Source organism: Macaca nemestrina, unplaced genomic scaffold (genome assembly GCF_043159975.1).
Source record: "Macaca nemestrina isolate mMacNem1 unplaced genomic scaffold, mMacNem.hap1 Scaffold_74, whole genome shotgun sequence".
Classification (NCBI taxonomy): domain Eukaryota; kingdom Metazoa; phylum Chordata; class Mammalia; order Primates; family Cercopithecidae; genus Macaca; species Macaca nemestrina.
In genome coordinates, this window is record NW_027257865.1 from 98,852 (window position 1) to 120,603 (window position 21,752).

General features: G+C 47.1%; 1 protein-coding gene and 1 long non-coding RNA gene across 12 annotated transcripts in view; one reads left to right on the forward strand and one right to left on the reverse strand.

The window, feature by feature from the left end:
• The window catches only part of LOC139361621 (disco-interacting protein 2 homolog C-like), a 247,810-nt gene that overhangs the window by 30,408 nt on the left and 195,650 nt on the right, over nt 1-21,752 (reverse strand). The gene's annotated exons all lie outside the window — the stretch shown is intronic.
• LOC139361622 (uncharacterized) lies at nt 13,631-20,341 on the forward strand. The gene is made up of 3 exons (XR_011619201.1): nt 13,631-15,664; nt 15,925-16,281; nt 19,910-20,341. It is a non-coding gene; the product is annotated as an uncharacterized lncRNA (long non-coding RNA).

The window sequence follows — 21,752 nt, forward strand, 5'->3', positions numbered from 1 at the left end:
CCAGAGGCATTTTGGATTGTTACATAATTAATGTTTATCTCTTTGCCAGAAATCTTTTTTTTCTTTTCCAGAACAGATACCTGAAAAGAAACTTACCTTTGCATTAAGTGTTATTTCACTGTGTGACAATCAATTTTTGAACGTGAGAACAAGATCATCATGTATTTTTGGGATAAATCTTGCTTAATAGTGATAATGCTAAGTGTTAAAATTATGCAACAATTTGTTTCTTTGAAAATTACTATTTGCCTTCTCCCCAGGTGGGAGCTGATGAGAACATGGATGTAAAAATTAAATTGTATTTAGCTTGTATAAAATAAGTTTTAAAAAAAAGCTTTTTTTTTTGTTTTGTTTTGTGCTACTACTGAAGTTGCTTCGTTGTGGAAATGAGGTTATTGCAGGCACCTAGAATTTTATCTCCTTCACTTGTACAATGGGAAGAAATTCTCCAACAAGCACAGGAATCTGACTTTCTGATATTGAGACTCCTAGGCGTCAAGCCCCGTGGAAAGGTTGGTGGTTACGTGAGCGTTGGCGTTGATGTGGGCACCCTCCAAGTTGGGTGCAGGGAGCAGGGAAGGGCAGAACAGGCCCCTCAGAAGCCATGAGAAAATCAAGTGTTGGCAGCAGCGGTGAGGGTTGATGTCAGGGGCCAGGAGGAGGTGGTGAAGGGAGCATGTGCCTCAAGGCAGCCCTGGAACCCGCGGTCCCTGCAGTGAGGTCTGATCTGCAGGGGACGTGGACGGCCACGTGGCGAGGCCCACGGACAGCCTGGACTTGGCTGCCTCAGAACTCTGGTGGACGTTGCAAACGGCCCCACAGGGTTGCAGTGCACATTCCTCGGACAGAGAGAAGACGCTTGGAACTGTTTTCGGCACGAAGCCAGCGCCCTGTGAACAGTGGCCACTGCTGTCGTGACTGAGTGCCGTCCAACTGGAGGCATTTGCTCTGCTCAGTTCACTTAATTGGGCTTAAGTGAACTTAATGGGGTTGCCCTGCCTTTAACAAGCTTGATGCATTGAACGAGGACTCAGTCAGTAAAGTACTCTGTAAATATGTTCTCCTGGCTAGAGTGAGCAAAGCCCAGGGAGAGAGTGGTTCCTCAGTATTAGACAGGTGTTTGTGGTGGGGCCAGCTGTGCGGCTGCCAGAGCGAATGTGACTAGGAAGCCTCTGTCCCCCCGGAGGTGGCCAGCGTAACTGTTACACGTGCCGTAGGTAGAAAGTGGGCACTGCTGGGAAACTTGCTCATGTTGCTGTTTTCTGATTGGAAATTCAAGGTTTCTGAGCATCCTACATCGAATTTGTACATTGCTGAGACTGTACACCTTTCAACACTTGTTTTTTCCTGCTTTTCGGATCCATACAACCTGGCATTTGGCCGTGGCTTCCAGGACAGGCTGGATGCAGAGTGAAGTCCTCTCCTCACTGTCAATCTTTGCAGATGTCTTTCTTGAGAGTCTCAGTTAGGTTTTTACTTAACTAGACTTTTAAAGTTGCCATGCACATAACTCTACCAGTTACAATCGTGAGCTAACGTGGGTTTTTGGTTTTACTTTGATGAATGTTTAACATTTGCATGCTGGATGTGGGGGTGGAGGTCATTTATCTGCTTTTCATTTCCTTCTTGGTTATACTTAGTGACTTTTCAGGTACGGTGTGGAAAGCCTGGTACAGGGTGAATTGCAGGCTGCAGTGTGGCGCGGTGGACGAGAGGCGCGGGCTGCAGTGTGCACAGTGGATGAGAGTGAAGCTATTTCCATCATCGAGGGAAACACACAAGAAACAATTTAAAAAACTGATCATCTAGCTTGAATGAGGTCCAACAAATTCAGTTTGCAAAGTTTAACTTCCAAGTTAACTTAGTAACTTTTCCCCTAAGTCATTAATTTAGTAGCTTATGTTTATTGCCTAAAGCAAGTCATAAATTCTAAAATGAATGACTAAACATGTAATAATTTAGGCATACAGCACCTGAAGGGAAAACTGCCAGTATGCTAAAATATTGGATACAGATGCTCAAAAAATATAATGTAACATTCTTACAATGCATGTGCTTTTAGCATGTAACTTGGTGAGTAGTTTTGAGCTATATTTGTAGGAATGTGTATCTTGAATACCTTAGGACACCACTGGAGATGTGTGCTTGAGAGGTATAAATACTCAATGTTCTTCTCCCTTCCCTTAAATAAAAAACATTAGCTCCCTTCATTTTTATTTTTATTTTTTGAAGTGGACTCTCGCTCTTGTTGCCCAGGCTGGAGTGCAGTGACGCAATCTCGGCCCGCTGCAACTTCCGCCTCCGGGGTTGAAATGATTCTCCTGCCTCAGCCTCCCCAGTAGTTGGGATTACAGGTACCCACCACCATGCCCCGCTAATTTTTGTATTTTTATTAGAGATGGGGTTTTGCCATAGTGTCCAGGCTGGTCTCAAACTCCTGACCTCAGGTGATCTGCCCACCTCGACCTCCCAAATTGCTGGGATTACAGGCGTGAGCCACTGCGCCTGGCCAGCTCCCTTCTATAATGATTTATACAGTTGTTTTTGCTTTTTGTATTTTTGAGACGGTGTCTCACTCTGTCGCCCAAGCTGGAGTGCAGTGATGCAAATCTTGGCTGACTGCAGCCTTCACCTCCTGGGCTCAGGTGATCCTCCCACCTCAGCTTCCTGAGTTGCTGTGACTAGACACACGTCACCACGCCCAGCTTTATTATTATTATTATTATTATTTTTATTTTTGGTATTTTTAGTAGAGACAGGGTTTTGCCATGTTTTCCAGGCTGGTCTCGAGCTCCTGGGCTCAAGCAATCTCCTGGCCTCAACCTCCGAAACTGCTGGGATTACAGGCGTGAGCACCACATTTGGCCCATTTTTTTTTTTCTTCCAGGATTAGGAGTCGACTTTCAGAAAATCCTTCAACCTTGCAAGCTTAATTTTCCATAAAAGTATTCCTCTAGGATAAAAACAAGACACAAAGAAGTACGTGTGGACTGCAGTTAAAAATTTTCAACACAACTTAGCTTAGGAAAGTTGACATTTACAAAGAGCAGGAGGCCCGTTCAGTGCCTTCTGGGCACTGGGAATGGCGGTCTGTGGGCGACCCTAACATGTGCGGCGTCCTGAGACGTGATCGTGGTGTTCACGCTTTTACCGAGGGCTTCCCGGGAGTACCAGAGGCTGTTCTTCTGCGGTCGGCCAGCCAGGCAGCAGCTGCTGGAGAAGGAACAAATAGCAAAAGACAGATGTACACGGTGTTATTGTGGCAGAGAGGTTAAAACCAGGGTCACTTTGTTCTTACAGTTTTAAAAAACTAATAATGAAGTCCTTAAATATGTTCAGGATTTCAAAGCAGTTGTTGGTGTGTCTGTGTCTCTAGCTCCCGTTCGGGTGCTTCCTGAGAAGAGAGCTCAGAGACGCCACCTTTCCTTGATGAGGTGACAGTGTCTGGAGAGGTGTGAACCCTGTGGTAGGGGGGGTGAGTGACCTGGGGGGAGGCTGGGTCAGCGTGGGGATCCACCTCCACTCCACGTTCCTGTAGGGAATCCACAGTTCTAAGTCTTTATGATAGGGGTAAAATGAACCTGGAAGAGGTGTTATTTTTTAAGAAGTAAGTGCCATGCTCTTTTTTCCTCATACTTTTCCGTGTTTAAGCAGCATTGAAGGATAAGGCACTAGTAGCATGTTGTTTTGGAAACAATGTTGTTGGTTATTTTACATTGAATATGGTACTAAGGTTGCCTGGTAACAGAAGTTTTTCTTTAACAACATGGGACTCTGTTGAATCTGTTGCCCCATTGGCTGAGCCGTCTGAAATCAGTGCAGTAGCAGCTGAAGAGGCCTCTTCCCCTTGGAGGAAGCCGCTGGATTGGCAGGAGGCACCGCCCTTGATTGAGGGAGTGAGGCTGGTTTGCACGGACCCCACGTGGCCCCTGCGGCTCTCTCCTGCCCCCTGCTGGTTGGCCAAGCAGCTTCGCGACAGTGTGCTCAGTGTGAATGTTCACTGGGGCAGGCCAAGGCTTTTGTTCCAGAAACACTGACTTCAGAAATGGCCGGCCGTGTGTGTTGAGTATGGCAAGAAAGACTTAAGTGTGGCTTAAACCTCTTGAACAAAGCAAGTTGATGTTTCAAATGCATCTCGAAGGCTAATGACTTTGCTATGGTCAATATTCAGGAGAAAAGAGGGTTTGATGAAATAGAAAGACAGGAGTGGCAAGGGACGTGCTTGTGCCCCGTATGGCTAAGCGATGTCCTGGCCGTTCCACACCACGGCCTCTGAGCAGCCAGCCTGCAGATAGTGGCTCAATTTAGATATCCCTGATCTCTGCAGAGCTTTGATCAGGTAGCCCAGGAGCAGATAGACACAAACGCTGACTGGAAACCCTGGCACACGGAGGCACTGGAAACAGCAAGCTGCTATTAACATCATAGTGAGAGGCAATCGCCTGATCTCTTAGAGGTTCAGCTTCTTTTGCTTCTAGACGTTCATCTGCGTTACAATACAGTTTTGCTCAGTTTATCCCCATTACTCCGCTGTCTTCGCTGTTAAAGTCTCAGCCAGCACTTAGCTCTGACACTCCAGGAATTTGACTGTGCGGCTGACCAGGGCTACCTGGCATGGCTGTAAAGCAGGCGAGAGCTTTCCGGAAGGCAGTGACGAGAACCCGAGGCAGGAAAGAGCATTGCTGGTCCACATACGGCAGTGCACCTGCAGCAGAGCATGTACGTGCACGTTCAGGCTAAACCGGTGTAGGAGAGAAGAAAACCACCTATGATTAGTCACTTAAAATGCCACACACCCAACCCTTGAGACCCTAGCACATAGAGCAGTAGTGGTATTGGAGACTTCAGGTGTGCTGAAGTCTGATTTTCTCACTTAACTTTTCCAGCAGCGTTTTCCTCATCTCTAAGCTGGGGCTAACAACTGCCCTGCATAGATTTGTGCATGGAACCGTGCGTGTAAATTGGAGTAGCCCCCAGGACCTAGGAAGGACTCGTGGTCAGTGTCGGTGGTCATGCGTGCTGTACGGGTCCCCCAGGAGGACCATTGCTACAGATAACTCCCTCCGTTCAATGTCACTGAATGTAAAAGGTGGGAGCTTGGCTTCTGATGTGTCTGGTTTGCTGCAGGCCGCGCTGCACCCCGTGGTTTCTGAGCCCTGGGCTGAAGTACGCCTTGCTGCATCGCCTGTGCCGCTTTTGCTGTGCAACGAGAGCTCCTGCCCCGGGAAACTTCCTCGCGCCTGACGAGCACCACAGGCTGCAGCAAGACCTGTCGGAAGCGTGGGCTGGGAGGAGCCCGCCGTGGCCCTGTCCTCTCCAGGCTAGGAGCGACTTTGTGGGGTTTGTCGGCCCTTCTCTCAGGTGTCCTGTATCTCATGGATTAGCTGGCGAGCCCTGTCAGATGCCTCTCTCCTGTCTGGTGGCGCACTCTCTAAAACGCTGCCTGCCACCCGGATCTCCTGGCGCAGAGTGAGGCCACATCTGCAGACCTTACCGCACAGAGTCCGAAGGCATTCGGCAAGAAGGGGAGTGGGCTGCATGTGAGTTCTCACTGGAGAAACCGGTTCTGCTCCCTACTCTGCTTTTGGGGTGCCAGATGTTCAGACCTGCTGTGTCTATCGGGCGCCATGGCAGGGTGGTGGGAGTGGGGGCGGGGAGAAGCGCGGATGGATCCAGGAAAGGACTTAGTTGAATGCCAGCTGTCCACATATTTGTTGCTGGTCTTGGGCAAGCTCCATAGTTTCTCTGGGCTTCCGTTTGATTGTGAGACTAGGACGCCGCCCGAGTCTGAAGATGTCGGTGTGTGCGGGAATGCCTGGCGCAGTCACCATGGGTTTTCCTTCAGCCTCCTCCGTGCCCCTCCCTGGGTCAATCAGTATCCATGCGTGCCACAAGTAAATTACAGTCCCTCCGAAAAACCAGTTGACCCGAGTTTTATGGTCAAGCATGGTGAGTGTCCTTGCCAGGAAATGCCACTAGATGTCTCGGGCCTGCTCCTCTATGTCCACAGCAATCCCCGGAACAGGCTGGTTCAGGACGTGGGAGGTGGGAGTTGGTGTTGCACCTAGGACAGGCTGAAGTCAAAGGCTCATTTCCTCTGTGAGGGGTGATCAGGATGACACATCAAGAGGAGCCCCATGGCTGACCCTGGAGGTGGACGGTCGGGTCGGATTGGCCGCCTTCCAGCAGGTATTTCGAGTGATGCCTTCCCTGGGTCACGCAGCCCTGATCTGTAGGGCACAACTTCCCAGCTCCAGCCAATCTGGTCTTGCCGTCTCCTTCCAAGAAGGTAGGTGTGGCGCAGTTGCCTTTAAGCGGCTCCTTCTGGACGCCGCAGGGCGGCAGCAAGCAAGCATGGGCTCCTTTTTTATTAGGTTGACCAAAATACGCGGGGCCAGCTTTGCACGATCCCATTCAGCATCACACGTGTGCATCGGCCACTCACCTGTCCATCTGCCACAGACAGGCTTGGACAGGACCATTGAGTGGCCTTTACGGCAAAGAGCCTAAAGGGCTCACAGGAAACCTGGACCCAGCGCAATGGTAACAGCGCAGCAATACCTGTCATTGATCAAGGGGTATTCTGGGCCGGTCGCGGTGTTAAGTGATCGAGTTCGGTTAGCACTCTTAGAATTAACCCTCTTTTGCCTATCAGGAAATAGAGGATGGAGGGCATTAACGCCAGGGAGCAGGGAGTAAGGGGACACACAGAGGGGCTGAGGGGCTGGGTGCTCTGAGCCCACGGATCCGCCCCCAGGCCCCGGCTGCACGGGCACCAGGGCTGCTGCTCTGGAGGGGGTGAGGAGCTCTGGGGAAAAGATGGAGCCTGACGTGGGTAAGATTTGGATATTTTCAGAAGAGATTTTCAGCCTGGAATGAGGGTGTAAGTGACTGAATCGGAGTGATGAGCCAGATAGCCCGGCTGCGGGAGCTCCCCTGTGAGGTGAGGGAGGAAGGTCTTGGGGGCGCCTGGCTGAGCAGAGGCGCTGGGTCGCCAGGAGCCGCCGCGGGTTTGGAAAGGGGGAGAAACGCAGCGCCCTGCACTGCAAGGGCACCGAGACGTGGTTGTGGTTCTTCCTGACCGTGACAGGCACAAATGGTGCTGATGGTGGAATGCACGGAGTCTGCCTTCAGAGAACTCCTTGTGTCTTTTAAAACCTGGGCCTCTCATTTAAACTTGGTGGCCTCAGGTGAATGATCAGAAACAGTTTCTGTTGAGGTTGCAGAGATTGTGCGTGGCGTCTGCTTGTGCACAGCCTCTGACTGTGTATAGTCTCTGATTGTGGCCTCTGGCCTCTTTGTGGCCTCTGATTGTGTGGGTCTCTGTGTGTGGTCTCTGTGTGTGGTCTCAGTGCAGCCTCTGATTGTGTGTGGTCTCTGATTGTGCGCGACCTCTGATTGTGAACGGCCTCTGATTGTGGGTTGTGTGTTTCCCGGGATTAAGTAGATGAGCCTCGTGCTGGGGCAGATGTACCTTGTGTTGGGCATGTGGAGGAGGAAGAAGTTTAACCCATCCCCTCTTTGAGAATGGCAGGGCAGTAACAAAGGTGGTTGATTTATACATGGCCATCCTCGTGAGGTGAGGACCTGAAAGGTTTACTGCTTTCCTGGAAAACTGCTCTGGGCATCACCATCACTGATCATGGACAGCAGCTCAGAAGCCCGTTTAAGGTGCAGGGAGGGACTGGCGCTGGTCCTGTCTGTGCCCAGGCTGCTGGTCACACCGACGGCCAGGGGATGGCTGCCTTTGCACGAAGTTGGGGTCAGAGTTAATTTGGGCAGTGTCGGCTTTGATTTAGGTCAAGATTGGTCAGTCGTCCTAAAATACTAGCCATGAAAGCTTTCATAGATTGTAGTTCTTTGGGAGGTTTCTATGCGGTTTTTAAAGCATAGGGCCCATGGCCAGTGTTGAATTACATTTTGTTCAGTGTAACTGACAGGACACTGGACCTTGAGTCCCAGGCCTGCCACCGGGTTCAGGGAGCTTCAGAGAGGGAGATGTTTGTGCTCAAGTTTTCACCGATGGGATGGGACATGGGCATGGGGCTGGAATGCTCTAACCTTCAATCTTCAGTCATCGGTATCACCTGTGCACACGCATATCGTTTTCAAAGATGGACAAGCTTTTGGGAAATATCTGAAGACTTTTCCAGTTTTGAAAGAAGCCGGGATGACACTGGAAACGTCAGGTGTCTTGGCTGCCGATCAGGTCTATCACTACGCACATGGTCCCTAACCTGGCACACCTCTGATCCCACACAGTGGGTGACCAGGTCCGTAACCTCAAAAGCTTCTGATTGGGCGCAGGTGGTGACTAGGTCTGTAACCTTGCCTGGCTCTGATTGGACACAGCAGGTAACCAGGTCCCTAACCCTCGCACACCTCTGATCATGCACAGCGGGTGACGAGGTCCATAACCTCACACTTCTGTGCACAGCAGGTGACCAGGTCCCTAATCTCAAAAGCTTCTGATTGGGTGCAGCTGGTGACTAGGTCTGTAACCTCGCGTGGCTCTGATTGTGCAGAGCTGGTGACCAGGTCACTAACCACACACACCTCTATTCGTACACAGCGGGTGACCGGGTCCATCACCTCACACCTCTGATTGTGCATAGTGGGTGACCAGGTCTGGAACCTTGCATACCTCTGATCGTGCACAACGGATGACCAGGTCCATGACCTGACGCCTCTCTGCACAGTTGGTGACCAGGTCCGTAACCTCACACCTCTGATCGTGCACAGCTGGTGGGCACAGGACCCACTTCAGTGAGGGGCTGACTTCCCAGGTGTGAAGGGGGAATGCTGTGTGGCTCGCTAAGCTCCTCCATGCTTTGGGGTCTCCAGGCTGTGGGCAGCAAGTAGGAGGTTGTCCCAGGAGGCTGCTGTGTGTTGGGGATGGGAGGCAGCTGCAGGGTGGAAGTAGGATGATGTTGTAGGGGGCCACTGTGGGGGGGTGGCACGGGAGGCAACTGCAAGTTGGAAGTAGGATGTTGTCCCAGGAGGCTGCTGTGTGTGGGGGAGGGAGGAGGCAACTGCAGGGTGGTGTGGTGGTCCCCGTGCCACTGATTTCAGGTTAAAATAGAATGTGGACCTCTTTTTACAATAGTTAATTACTCCGCTAGTTTGTGTTGCTGTCTCTTGCTGTGCAGTCCACAGTCTGACAACTCTGTGGTCCCCATGTTTCCTTCCTGCTCGTGTTACCCAATCCTGTGGGTCAGATGTGAGGAAACCACTCTCCACTCCTCATCTGGAGTGGTCTCGAGCTGGGTGTGCTGGTCTCCTTGTGGGCTAAAGTGTTCTTCTGTTACTGTTTTCTCTGTTTTTTGACTAAATTTAGCAGACTTGTGTATGGCGCAAACATTTTTAAGAATGTCTTTTGCCTTTATGGAAAAAACGCCTGCATTGCTTTAAAATGAACCTTTCCTGTGTCTCTATCCTTCCTCAGATTGCTCTGTGTTAGAAACTCGGTGGTGTGTGTGCTTCATGGCCTCATTCCATCAAGCACTGTAACCTCTGATGGCAAAAGTGACTGCACTCAAGGCAAAAAACTTTGCAAATGTTGAAAAGAATGAGCAAAAACAATATATTGTTCTCTTGTCATCCTGAAATGGCTACTCTTAATATTTTGATGTAGTTCTTTCCATTCTTTTTAAGTAAAGTTGCTTCTAACACAAGCACTTTGATTATATTGATCAAATTATATTCAGGAAATAAGGAGAAAGTAAAAAGAATATCCAGTTTGGGGCAAAAAGGAAGACGACATAGAAAGAGGCTGTAAAACTCCCTGCAACTTGAAAAGCTGGGTTGTGGTGGCTGTGGTTTTGTTTTTACTGTGAGAGACCACAGGATTCTTCTTGGCACTGAAGGACAATAAGATAATACCCTGTGTGTGTTCTGGTGGCTGTATAAACCGAGCCGCATGTCCTCTTTCGAAGCAGAGAAAGCATGAGGTTTGAGGTAGTGGTTTGGTAACTCTTTGAAAGTCTGTTTGTAGGACTGCACTGCAGAGATTAGGTCAGTCTGAATTAGAATCGAATGATCTGTTCAGGCCTTGGGAGCTTTCTACACCGGGTGTACGCCTGTTCTGGATGTGGTGTAGAAGGAACAGGACTGGGAGGGTTTCTTGCTTCCCAGTCATAGAAATGCCTGCAATTATCACTGTTTGTTGTGTTTCGGGAAGCTATTTCAGGAGGGAAGTGTCCGTTCCAAGGCTGCTGGTTGGCCTTTCATCACCCTGGGGGTCTTGGTGTGGGTCACTGGAGCCGTGACTGCTCATGAGTGGAGCTCTGTCTCTCTCGCTGCCGCGCTGGTAGACAGCTAGTCACCAACACAGTGTGTGTCCCAGTGGCCTTTGAGAAGAATTCTCTACATCATTTTTATACAAGGTCCTTTTTCCTTTCAATGTCAACATCGTGTCTTCTAGCCAAGCGATATGTTCTTGCAGAAACAGGAAGTGTGGCCCAAGTGAGAAATGAGGGAATTGATCCATAACTGCTATCAGTTTTTATAGAGTTGAGCCACTGTAATTTATACACAAACATGTTAAATCTGTAGAAGTGAGTCACGGTGCCAGACCCTCACAAATGCCGAATGTCTACGTGGGACCTCTCTTCTATCGGGTCCACATCACAAGAAGAAAAGTCGCTCAAATGCAGGACGGAGTGGACGTGAATCTCTGAAAACTCCATGAATCAGAGTGACTGCTTTCCCAATTGCTGGTCTCCCCATTTGAGGTTGTGAGATTCCCGTTCTGAAGCTCCTTCAATTTCCCAGCATCCATTTCACTCCTTCATGGAGATAACAGACTCACACTGATACCTTGTTCTCAGATTTTCTAATTAGAAAAAGCACATATTTCACAAGAATTGTCCAACTAACTCACTCCTTAGCCTGGGGTAAGCCACATACCTCTTTTCTCTTTAAAATACTCACGTTTCAGAACTCTTGGTAAATTATTTAAGAATAGGAAGGTACCATGACTTTGGCCACAAGCAGTGTTATGTATAATGTGCAAGTGAGTGCCTTGAGAGCCATGGTTGCTAAAAACAAATTTTCTCAGAAGAGAAAAATGTAAGCAGTTCTTTACATGATCGTTAATTTTGTTTTGCCTAAATAACATCTTGTCGTTGTACAGGGATACAGGACGTTGCTGAGTGTTGACGGGGGCGAGTGGGTCCCGCTGCCCCATTGTGTGATCCTGAATATCGACAGGGGTGAGTGGGTCCTGCTGCCCCACTGTGTGTGACAAGCCCTTTGTTTCTGGCCCGGAAATGTGCCGGCTCCGTCAGTGCATTGGGCTGGTGTTGGCTCCCTTTGTTAGTTGGCATGCGAGGCAAAATCTCACACCTTTCACTCTTATTGACATACAGATGCCAAAGCTTTGAACAAATTCTTACTAAATCAAACCCAGAAATATGTAAAAGGGATAAGAATACCATGAACACTTAGAGTTTGTTCTCATGATCTGTAGTTTTGCATTGCACATTTGGCTCATCATTCAAAAATCAATGTAATTCACCACATTAACAAAAAATAAAGCAGAAAACCCATTTATTTTATCCTCTCGGTAGACACTGGAAAACATCTGTTGAAATTTAATAGTCCTTATACGAATTTCCTATCACATCAGGAACAGAAGGGAACTTTCTCCGTTTGATAAAGGCCACTCTTGAGAAACAAGAGCTGTACCCCCTCCTCGGTGGTGGCAGCCGGGAAGCTCTGCCCACAGTCAGGGGTGTCGGGAGCATGGCCATTCTCCGTGCTTCAGGTTCGCATGGTGCGCACGGGGTCCCTCGTCTGTGAAGTGAGTCAGGAGAACTAAGAGGCATAAAGACTTGGAAGCAGGGAGATGCTTGATGTACAGAAGATACAGGGCCTTATTTAGAACATTTTAGGAAATGTACAACCAACCAGAAATGATGTGAATTTTGCAAGCATGCAAGATGGACTCTTCGCAACAGATGTATACAGATGCCCAGTGGCCCATGAGAGGTGCTCACCCAGGGAGTCATTGGGTAAGTACAACTTAAACCCACGAGGTTCCCCTTCACAAGAGTGGAGAAGGGAGGACAGTAGCAGGTGTTGGTGAAGATATGACAGACTGGATCTCAGACGGAAGGATACTTAAAACGGCACAGCCACTTCTGCAAACTGTGGCAGTTTCTTTAAAATGTGTACACTTACCATATGGCCCAGCAGGTATGCTGTAGACGTTCACCAAGGAGAGCAGAAAATGTGTGTCCTTGTAAAAGAATGCACATTATCTCCAGAGTAAATTGTCATAGCCAAGAACGGGAAACAACATAAATCTCTCTCATCTGGAGAAACATGAGCAAATTCTGATATATTCATACATTGTCCTAGTTCCCATCAGGAAAAACGTACAAAATGCTGAAACCAAAACAGACAACGGGGATGAGTTCCAGGAGCCTTGAACTGAGCAGAGAGTGAACACCACGCCGTGGAGTCCATGTGACAATGGAGAATCTATGCGAGTCTCGGGTGACGGAAGAGCGCCAAGAACACTCCTCGAGAATGAACAGTGGCTGTCTCTTGAGGGCTGGGATTGACTGGGAGGGGACTTGTGGGAACTTTGATGCAAAAGATTTGATTAGGGTAATAGATTTCCATTTATCGAAATGCGCCAAGTGAACTCAAGATCTGAACATTTCACTGTGTATACTTTGTACTCCCTACCTTCCAAAAAAACAATGAAAAAATAATTACAAATGAGCACTGAACTCGATAGATTTTTCACCGTGGTATTAGATAGCAATTCTGAAAGCATTTCTTTATCTCCAGGCTTAAGCAAATAAGCTTAATAAATCAGTGAATATATTGAGTGCTGCAGGTGCCAGGTTTCTTTCTTGGTAAGAGGTAGAAATAAGAAAAGGCCAAAGCCTGGAATGGATCACGTGGGATTAGGTTGCAGCAGGGGGTGCAAGTATAAGCTGGTGGCTCCCGACAGATGTAGACAGGGACAGAAGTGCCTGTGGATGGGTGTGGGTGCACATGCGTGTACATGCGTGTGTGTGTTCTACTTGCCGGCAATGCCCAGCAGCACCCGGTGCCCACTCTTAGCTTCTAAACACCGTTCTTCACTAGAAGGAGCCCTGGCCTAAGGGCTGGGGAATCCGGTGTCAAATCTGGGACCAGTTGAGCAACAGAACAAACCATTGTAACTATGAATCATAACCCACGAAGCCAGACTCCATGAGTACATATGGACATATGTAAATGAATGCTGAAAGATAAAATAATTATTTTTCAGTGAATATGGAAGATCTAATGATTTAGAAGGAATGACAGGAAATCTGTGGCTGCTAAAACTAGTAGTGAAGAATTCATGGAAAACAGAATATGCACATAGTGTCAGGGTGTCTCCTCCCAAATCTTAATTTCAACGCGAGAAGTAGCATCTTTGCTTTGGAGGCACTTAGGCACCACCTTCACTGAGTTGCCGATGTTAACATTGTCACACAGGACAGACTTCTGCGGTGTCCCGGCTAAAATGCATACTCCTGAGTCTAGTCCGGAAGATACCAAAATAAAGGACAAGCTGTGAAATAACTGACCTGTATTCTTTAACATTTCCAATTTCAAGAAACACAAAACCTGAGAAACTTGGATGCTGGACGGGTAAAAATCACATGACAAATCAATTCATCATCCTGGATTGGATCGTAAAAGAGGAAGACAAAGTAAGAAAATTATGGAGACAGTTGACAGCATTTGAAAGTGAACTTTGTATATGACAGTTAAATTTCCGGATCTTGAGGAAAGTGAATGTGAGAGCATATCCTTGTGTTTAGGAAATACATTGAAACATTTAGGTATGGAGGGACATAGTATCTGAAATTTATTTTCATTTGACTTAGAAAATTCATGGGCGAGGGGGGAAAGCAGTGATGTAAGATAGGAGCAGTTGGGCCTAAGTTGAGCCTGGTAAGTTATGTGGGAATTCACTACGCTGGTCTTGCAGATTTTCTGTGTCTTTGAAATTACATCCAAAAAGTTTAAAACGGAGAATATGCAAAACAAAAAGCGATTTGTGCAAGTGAGTGGACTGTCACCTCACTGATCCCTTCAGTTTTCGGCCATGAGCCAAGTCAGTCACATAGTGGTTTTTGACCTGGGAATTAGAAATAGTGGCCAGATGACCAGGCTCTTTATCTAGTTAGGGAGAGAAGTGTGCACAAAGGCTGACCAAGACCAAGCAGTGTGATGAGTTGCTCGTGGGCATGATGCTGAGGGTCTGGGTCCTGTCTTAGGTGGCAGCTTGGGGGGTTTAAGCCAGAAAGCCATGTCCGATTCCCTTTCAGTGGGATCATTCTCGCAGCTTCAGAGAAAACTGCCCCAACCCGTCTTCACTCACGCTGGCCATTTTTGGTGGTGGTGGTTTTATTCTGCTAACACCGTTCTCACTGACAGTTTAGGGCCTTTGAGCGGATTTTTGCCTGTGTCTCGAAGATTCTCGTCTTGACAGCTGGTATGTTTCATTCCTGTTGTTCTGATTCTGTGTTAAGAGGGTTCTTCCCTGGCTTCACAGTTTGGAGTTGCTGCTGCATCTGTCTCTGCTTTAATTCTCTAGTCCATCTATCACTTGTCTCATCCCTTAACAAGTGGCCTGCGTGAGATGCCATGAGACTGTCTGCCTTATCACCACTGCGACCCCAGCCCATAGGGACTTACAGAGAAGGCATTCAGTGAATGTGTGGAATTAATGTAATGGGTTAATAGCCACAAAAATGTCTTAATGGTTGTTTTAGTCCATTTCCATGCTGCTGATAAAGACATACCCGAAACTGGGAAGAAAAAGATTTAGTTGGCGTTGCAGTTCCGCATGGCTGGGGAGGCCTCAGAATCATGGTGGGAGGCGAAAGGCACTTCTTACATGTCAGCAGCAAGAGAAAACGAGGTAGAAGCAAAAGCGGAAACCCCGATAAGCCATCAGATCTCATGAGACTTATTCACTATCACGAGAATAGCACAGGAAAGACGGGACCCAGTGATTCAGTTACCTCTCCCTAAGTCCCTCCCACGACACATGTGGGGATTCTGGGATGTAGAATTCAAGTTGAGATTTGGGTGGGGACACAGCCAAACCATATCCATAGCCAACACAGTCCTGGCCCATGGCCGGTGTTGAGCTGAGCTGCGACCGTGGCTGTGTGAGTTGGGGTGCGAGGCGTGCACACGCCTCTCAACGGTACAGTGAAAGGATTTGGAGGCTCAAACGTGTGACCTACAAAGAATCTCCAAAGATCAAGGTTCATTCACCCTAAAAAGAAAAATCTCAGTGCAGTTTACACCCAGTGTTTGCTTGCGGATATGGATTCTAAAGTATTAAAATGAAAAAAGTCTGTGAATAAATTTTAATGTCTTTACTGGAACTGTAAACACTGATTTTCTTTCCTCACCCACCCATCTGTTGGTGAGTTTCAGAAGGTGGATGAACCGTGCTGCGGGGACAGAGAGGAGGGTGCAGCTTGGCCTCTGGGACCTCAGCTGAGCACTGACTGAGCTCTCTGCGTTTCAGACGTCCACACGGAAGCTGTCCAGGCGGCTCTGGCCAGACACAAAGAGCAGAAGATGGCGGTGCCTATGCCTTCCAAACGCAGGTCCCTGGTCGTGCAGACCTCCATGGACGCCTACACCCCTCCAGGTAAGGGACACGCTCCCCGACGCTGCCTCCTGAACACGCTGGGTGCCTCAGAATTGACCACTAGCCCAGTAGTCGGGTTTCTGCCTTCAAAGTCATGGTGCAGAAATGCAGATTTTGTGAACCAGAAGTCCGAAAACAGTGTATGAAAAGTAACATTATGTATCTGTATAAATACACATTTTTAAGTTTTCATCAAGATTCATACATACGATACATACCAGTAAAATCTCACACAGTTTTATTCATTTAATTCCTTGTAGGGAAAAGGGAAGAGTTCGTAACCCTCCGGGTGGAATTGGACTTTTCTTCTGATTAGGCTGGTGCATGCGTGTTCTCAAATCTTCAGATAAGTGTGCTGTATTGTTGGATTGTTTTAGAACAAGCGAATTGGACAGTTTAGGCAGCTACCCGAATCAGGTCATAAACTTTGCCTGCAAGGTGCCAGCTAGTATTTTAGTTCCTGCAGGCCATAAGGTCTCTCACAACCACTCAACTCTGCCCTCTGCCATGGGCGATAGCAAATGCGTATGGCTGTGTACCCAGAAAACTTTATTTACAAGAACAACGGACCAGATTTGGTGCACGGACCTGCCAACCCCTGATCTAAATTACTGAAGGTAATAGCCAATTTATATTTCTGCTATATAATACTGCTTTTCTTTAATCTTGAATTTTACATAGCTACGCTAATTCTCCATTTTCTCTGCCCAAATAATTATAAACTACATTACATGATCTTCACACCCAAGTAAAGCAGAAAGTTTAGTTATCCAGATACTTGTTAGAGACACGGATTGAACCTATGCTATTTGGTGTTTAGTTTCTGTGATTTTGATTCCAACATTATTCATGCCGTTGTTGCAAGCTTGTCTTTCAAAGGACCTGAATCGCCTCACATTCCACGTTGAAGCTACATATACAACATTTGGGGGAGTATTTTTACTTCTGACGTTTAGCTTAGTCTTGGCAAGCAGTGAGACAGAAGAACGTGCCTCAGATCAGAGCTGAGGTCAAGTGTATGTCCACATGACTGCAAGCAGCTCCTGAGTTTCACCTTTACATACCTTTACAAACGAAGGTACTGGAATTTAAAGGACAGAACTTAGAGTGCATCACTTTGGGTTTTTGTTTTGAGACAAGGTCTTGCTCTGTCACCAAGGTTGGAATTCAGCATCATGATGGCAGCTCTTGGCTCACTGCAGCTGTGACCACCTGGGCTCATGCGGTCCTTCCACTTCAACCTCAGGCAGCTGGGACCCCAGGTGCTCGCCACCACACCCAACTAATTTTTAAGTGTTTGTAGAGACAGGGTGTTCCTATGTTGTTTTTGTTTTTCATTGACACATGACTTGTTCTTCATGTAAAGAACGCAGTGCCAGCCAGGCAAGGGAGTGAATGCCGTGCTAGCAAGTTGTTGACAAGGGAGCCCTTTCTGCCAACGTGCTCCCTTGGGCTCCTCCCTTTCCTTATTTTAATATTAAGCCACAGCACATAATGAAGGGCTGGGCACGATAGCTCATGCCTATAACTCCAGTAATTTGGGAACCCAGGGCAGGTGTATGGCTTGAGCCCAAGGGTTCAAGGTCAGCCTGGACAACATGGCAAAATGTACAGAAATGCCTTTTGTACACCTTGTCTTCACCAAAAGTACAAAAAATTAGCTGAGCCTGGTGGTGTGCACCTGTAGTCCCAGCTACTTGGGAGGCTGAGGTGGGAGAATCACTTGAGCCCAGGAGGCAGAGGTTGCTGTCAGCTGAGATGGCACCACTGCACTCCAGCTGGGGCAACAGAACAAGACCCCCATCTCGATAATAAATACAGACTCTTTAGAAATGATTAGGCCAGGCATGGTGGCTCATGCCTCTAACCTCAGCAGTTTGGGAAGCCAAGGCAGGCAGATTGCTTGAGTTCCCAGCATTTGAGACTAGCCTGGGCAACATTCCAAAGCCCATCCCTACAAAACATACAGAAATCAGCCGGGAATGGTGGTGTGTGCCTGTGGTCCCAGCTGCTTGGGAGGCTGGGATGGGAGAATCACCTGGGCTGGGGGAGGTTGAGGCTGCAGGGAGCCATGATCGTGCCACTGCACTCCAGCCTGGGCAACAGAGCTAGACCCTATCTCAAAAAATAAAATGCTTAATCCTGTTTCTTTAGTTTATAATTTGCAAAAACTTATGGAAAAAAATGCATTTGTATGTGTTCTTTGTGTAACTAACAACATGGACGTAAAAGGATAACCCACTTGAAATATTTTAAACCAAATTTTTGGCATTAACCAGTATGTAAGGCAACAGGCATTTTTCTTGACCACTTGTTATAAGAGAAATGACTTTGAAATGAAAGAAGCATTGCGGTTATTTGCTTATTTCTCGTATTGAATCCAACCGCTGAGAAATGTTACTGGGTCATGCATGATGGATAACTTAATTGTCTGCAAAATATAAAAGAATATTTGAAATGTTATTTTTGTGAAATGTTTGGATTTATTTGACTAACATTTTTATATAAACCATAAAGCATCCTTTGTAAATTTTCATCAGGAGTCCTCTTGGTATCACATGGGGCAGTTTTGTAAAATCATAAATGTCAATATCATAAAATTTTTTTACTCCCAGCCTATTTTGTGCTTAGCGATAGTTTGCATGTTTATTACCGTAGTTACTAGGTCCAAATCTTAGCTGCATTTTCTTACCTAGTTTTCTTGGTTGCTGGTAACAGTGGTTAGATCTTACTCAGTTTCATTGCCCTTCAGAGAATGTTCTTGAAGTTTATCTTCTATGAAATGACTGGCTGCTGACCTGGCTCGTAGTTTCTGGAGAAACTCTCATTAGGATTGTGGCAACACTAATATTCTATGGGTGAAACTTTCCTTTAGTTTTCACATGTAAAGATATAGGAATAATTTGCCAAAACTTGTTCTAGCCATGATGAGGGAACAGGGACTGAAGTCACACATCTGCCACAAACAACTGTAAAGCTGCACAAAACGAATGAGGTGGCTGTTTTTAGTCTGTGACCACAGCTGTGCCAGCCAGAACCTGAGGGCAAGGGCAGGAGAATGAATGAGACGCACCCACAGTACACTTGTCCTCTGGAGTACACCTGCAGATCGTGGCACCGAGAGCTCAGGTGTGGGCGGAGCATGGCCCTCCTACCAGGTCCAGGAGGGGGAGATTGGAGTGGGTGCAGGATTGGAGCTCTCCACAGATTCACACCAACAGCGAATCCAACCAAGCCTGCCCATGTCACGATGACCCAGCAGTGCCTGTGCTAGCTGCTAAAACAGGAGCTGCAAAGCTTCAGAGGAAGGTTAGGGATCCTGAGTGTGCTCAACAAGTTACCCACAATGTGTAATATTCAGCAAATCATCACTGCATACACAGAGAAACAGGAGGTAGAGTCTGTGGTCAAGAAAAAGGCAGTAAAATAGCGCACACACATGCAGGGTGGTCTCTGTCACTCACCACATGCGGCAGCTGAGCACATGAAGTGCGCCCGGTCTGAAGTGGATTTGCTGTGTGAAAGACATGCTAGTTACTATAAAAAATAGAAAATACTGTATTTGTGTATATATGTATATTTTATATATATATATATATTTTTTTGTTTTTGTTTTTTTTTTTTTTTGAGACGGAGTCTTGCTCTGTCGCCCAGGCTGGAGTGCAGTGGCGTGATCTTGGCTCACTGCAAACTCCGCCTCCCGCGTTCATGTTATTCTCCTGCCTCAGCTTCCCAAGTAGCTGGGATTACATGCACCCGCCACAACGCCTGGCTAACTTTTTGTATTTTTAGTAGAGATGGGGTTTCACCGTGTTACCCAGGATGGTCTCGATCTCCTGATCTCGTGATCCACCCGCCTCGGCCTCCCAAAGTGCTGGGATTACAGACTTGAGCCACCGCATCTGGCCTATTTGTATTTCTTATTGAAAGTATAGTATGAGCATTTTGAGTTAAAAATATACTAGTTTATATATTTATATGAGGCTACAAGGAAGGTTTCAAGTTCTATAACAGGACTCTCAATTCTGTTGGAAAGTGCCAGTCTAGATGTCTGATACAGCAGAAAACTGAGTTTTTAAATCTATAATTATAAATATTTAGGGAATCAAAGTACAACGTGTCAGAGAATGAAAACGTTTTAATTCTTGAGCCAGAGGAAGGGCAAACACTTTTCACTATAATGGAGTTGGGGAATTTCAGGTTCCGTACATGATAATCTTGAGAATTGTCACTCCTTCCTCACAGGTAAAAATCTGAGCAACCTGAAAAATCAGCAGTTCTTAAACCTGCAAGAGAAGTGAGGTTACCGGCAAGCCACTGTCTGTAGATTGGCTGGACAGGTAAAGCAGATGAATCACCATACACTGGAGCACAATGCTCCAAGGAACCAAAGCTGGGATTGGAAAGCCTGAACTGGAATTGACAAATTGCTGCAGTGAGCTGTGGCCACGTCTGAGAGTTAAAACCTCCAGGAGGCCTGTGCCTATGGGTCTCATGCTTTTTGTGAATTGTATCATCAGAAGCTCAACCAGGTTCTCGAAGTGTAAATATGAGAGAAAAATCCCCTCATACATACTACAGGGGAAAGAGAATAAGAATCATTTTTCAATATGTGGGTGCACTCTTCACTAGGTCTACCTTCCAGAGAAGCTAGTTAAGTGGAGACTCACCTGGTGGGATTTTATCAGAGCCTTCTGACCTGGGGGAAAGGGAAATACCCAACTCCAACCTCCAGAACTGAAAAGCAAAAAAGAACAGAGTATCCAAGCACTATGGGACTTCCACAGAGGCATAAAATATGCATAACGGTAATACAAGGGGGAAGAAAGAGGAACAGAAGAACTATTTGTAACAGTAATAGCTGAATTTCCTCAGATTAATGCCAGACACCAAACCAGAGATCCAGGAAGCTCAAACACCTAGATTCTCTTAAATATTGTAATATGTAATATTTAAAATAGTTATAATTACAATGTAATACATTTGTGATATTAAATATTACAATTACTTAAAATGCAAACTAGAAACAAATTGTTTCTAAAAACCAAGAAGTGTGGATTCTATGAAGCTGATTTCTTTTATTCTATTCTAAATTCTAAGCCTTTCAAAGAATAAAGTACTCTCACATTAATAAACGACAGGCGAAACAAATACAAATGAGGCCGCCCTCTGTGACACGGAAGGCCCTATGACCTATTCCACCTCTTCTAACACCAAGTGTGCGGTTTCTCTCACCCTCTCTGGACACCAACTGTGTATTCTACAACTGAATTCAGGTCTGAAATTAGGGCAGACCGCACAGGTCAAGGTCTCAGACCCATGAGACAGCCCCCACTTCACCAATGGCAAGTTTCAGGTCTCCCTTGTTTCTGACCGACCACCTAAAAATCAGGCTTGCCATGTCCTCCTACTTAAGGTCAATAACTTGCCAGACTGGCTCATGGCACCCAGGGCAACACCTTTACCTACTGTCACCAGTTCACTATGAAGGACCTGTGAACAGCCAGATGAAGAGGTGCATTGCTCCAGGCCTGGGGGGCGGGGGCGGGTTGCAAGTGCAAGTGCTTCTGTCCCTGGGGAGTGGGAATACTGCCCTCCCAGAATGTCAAGGTTTTCCCCAACCTGCAAGCTCTCCAACCCCCACCATTTAGGGTTTTCTAGAGGGGTCACTATAGACATGGTTGATGACATCTTTGGCTATTGGGGATTGACTCAGCTCCAGCCCTCTCCCTCCAGGTGAGAGATTGGGTTGGAGACTGACAGATCCAGCCCTCTAGTCTGAACCCCAGACCCACCCTGAGGCTGCCTAAGGGTCCCCCGCTCGCAGGCCTGTCCTGAGTAAACAAAGGCACTCTGACACTCTGAAGATTCCAAGGGTCTTAGACCCTCTGTGCCCAGAACCAGCTGAAGACCAAATAGCTACGTCTCCTTGGATGGTACAATCACAAGCTCTCATCAGCTGACGGTCCGGGACAGGTGTGCTGAGAGAGCTTTGCTGTGGCCCTGTTGCTGGGAATCTTTGTTTTCAATCCTTGCTGGGGCAACAGACGCTTTCTGGTCATTCCCCAAGCTGGCTGAATTTACAGTC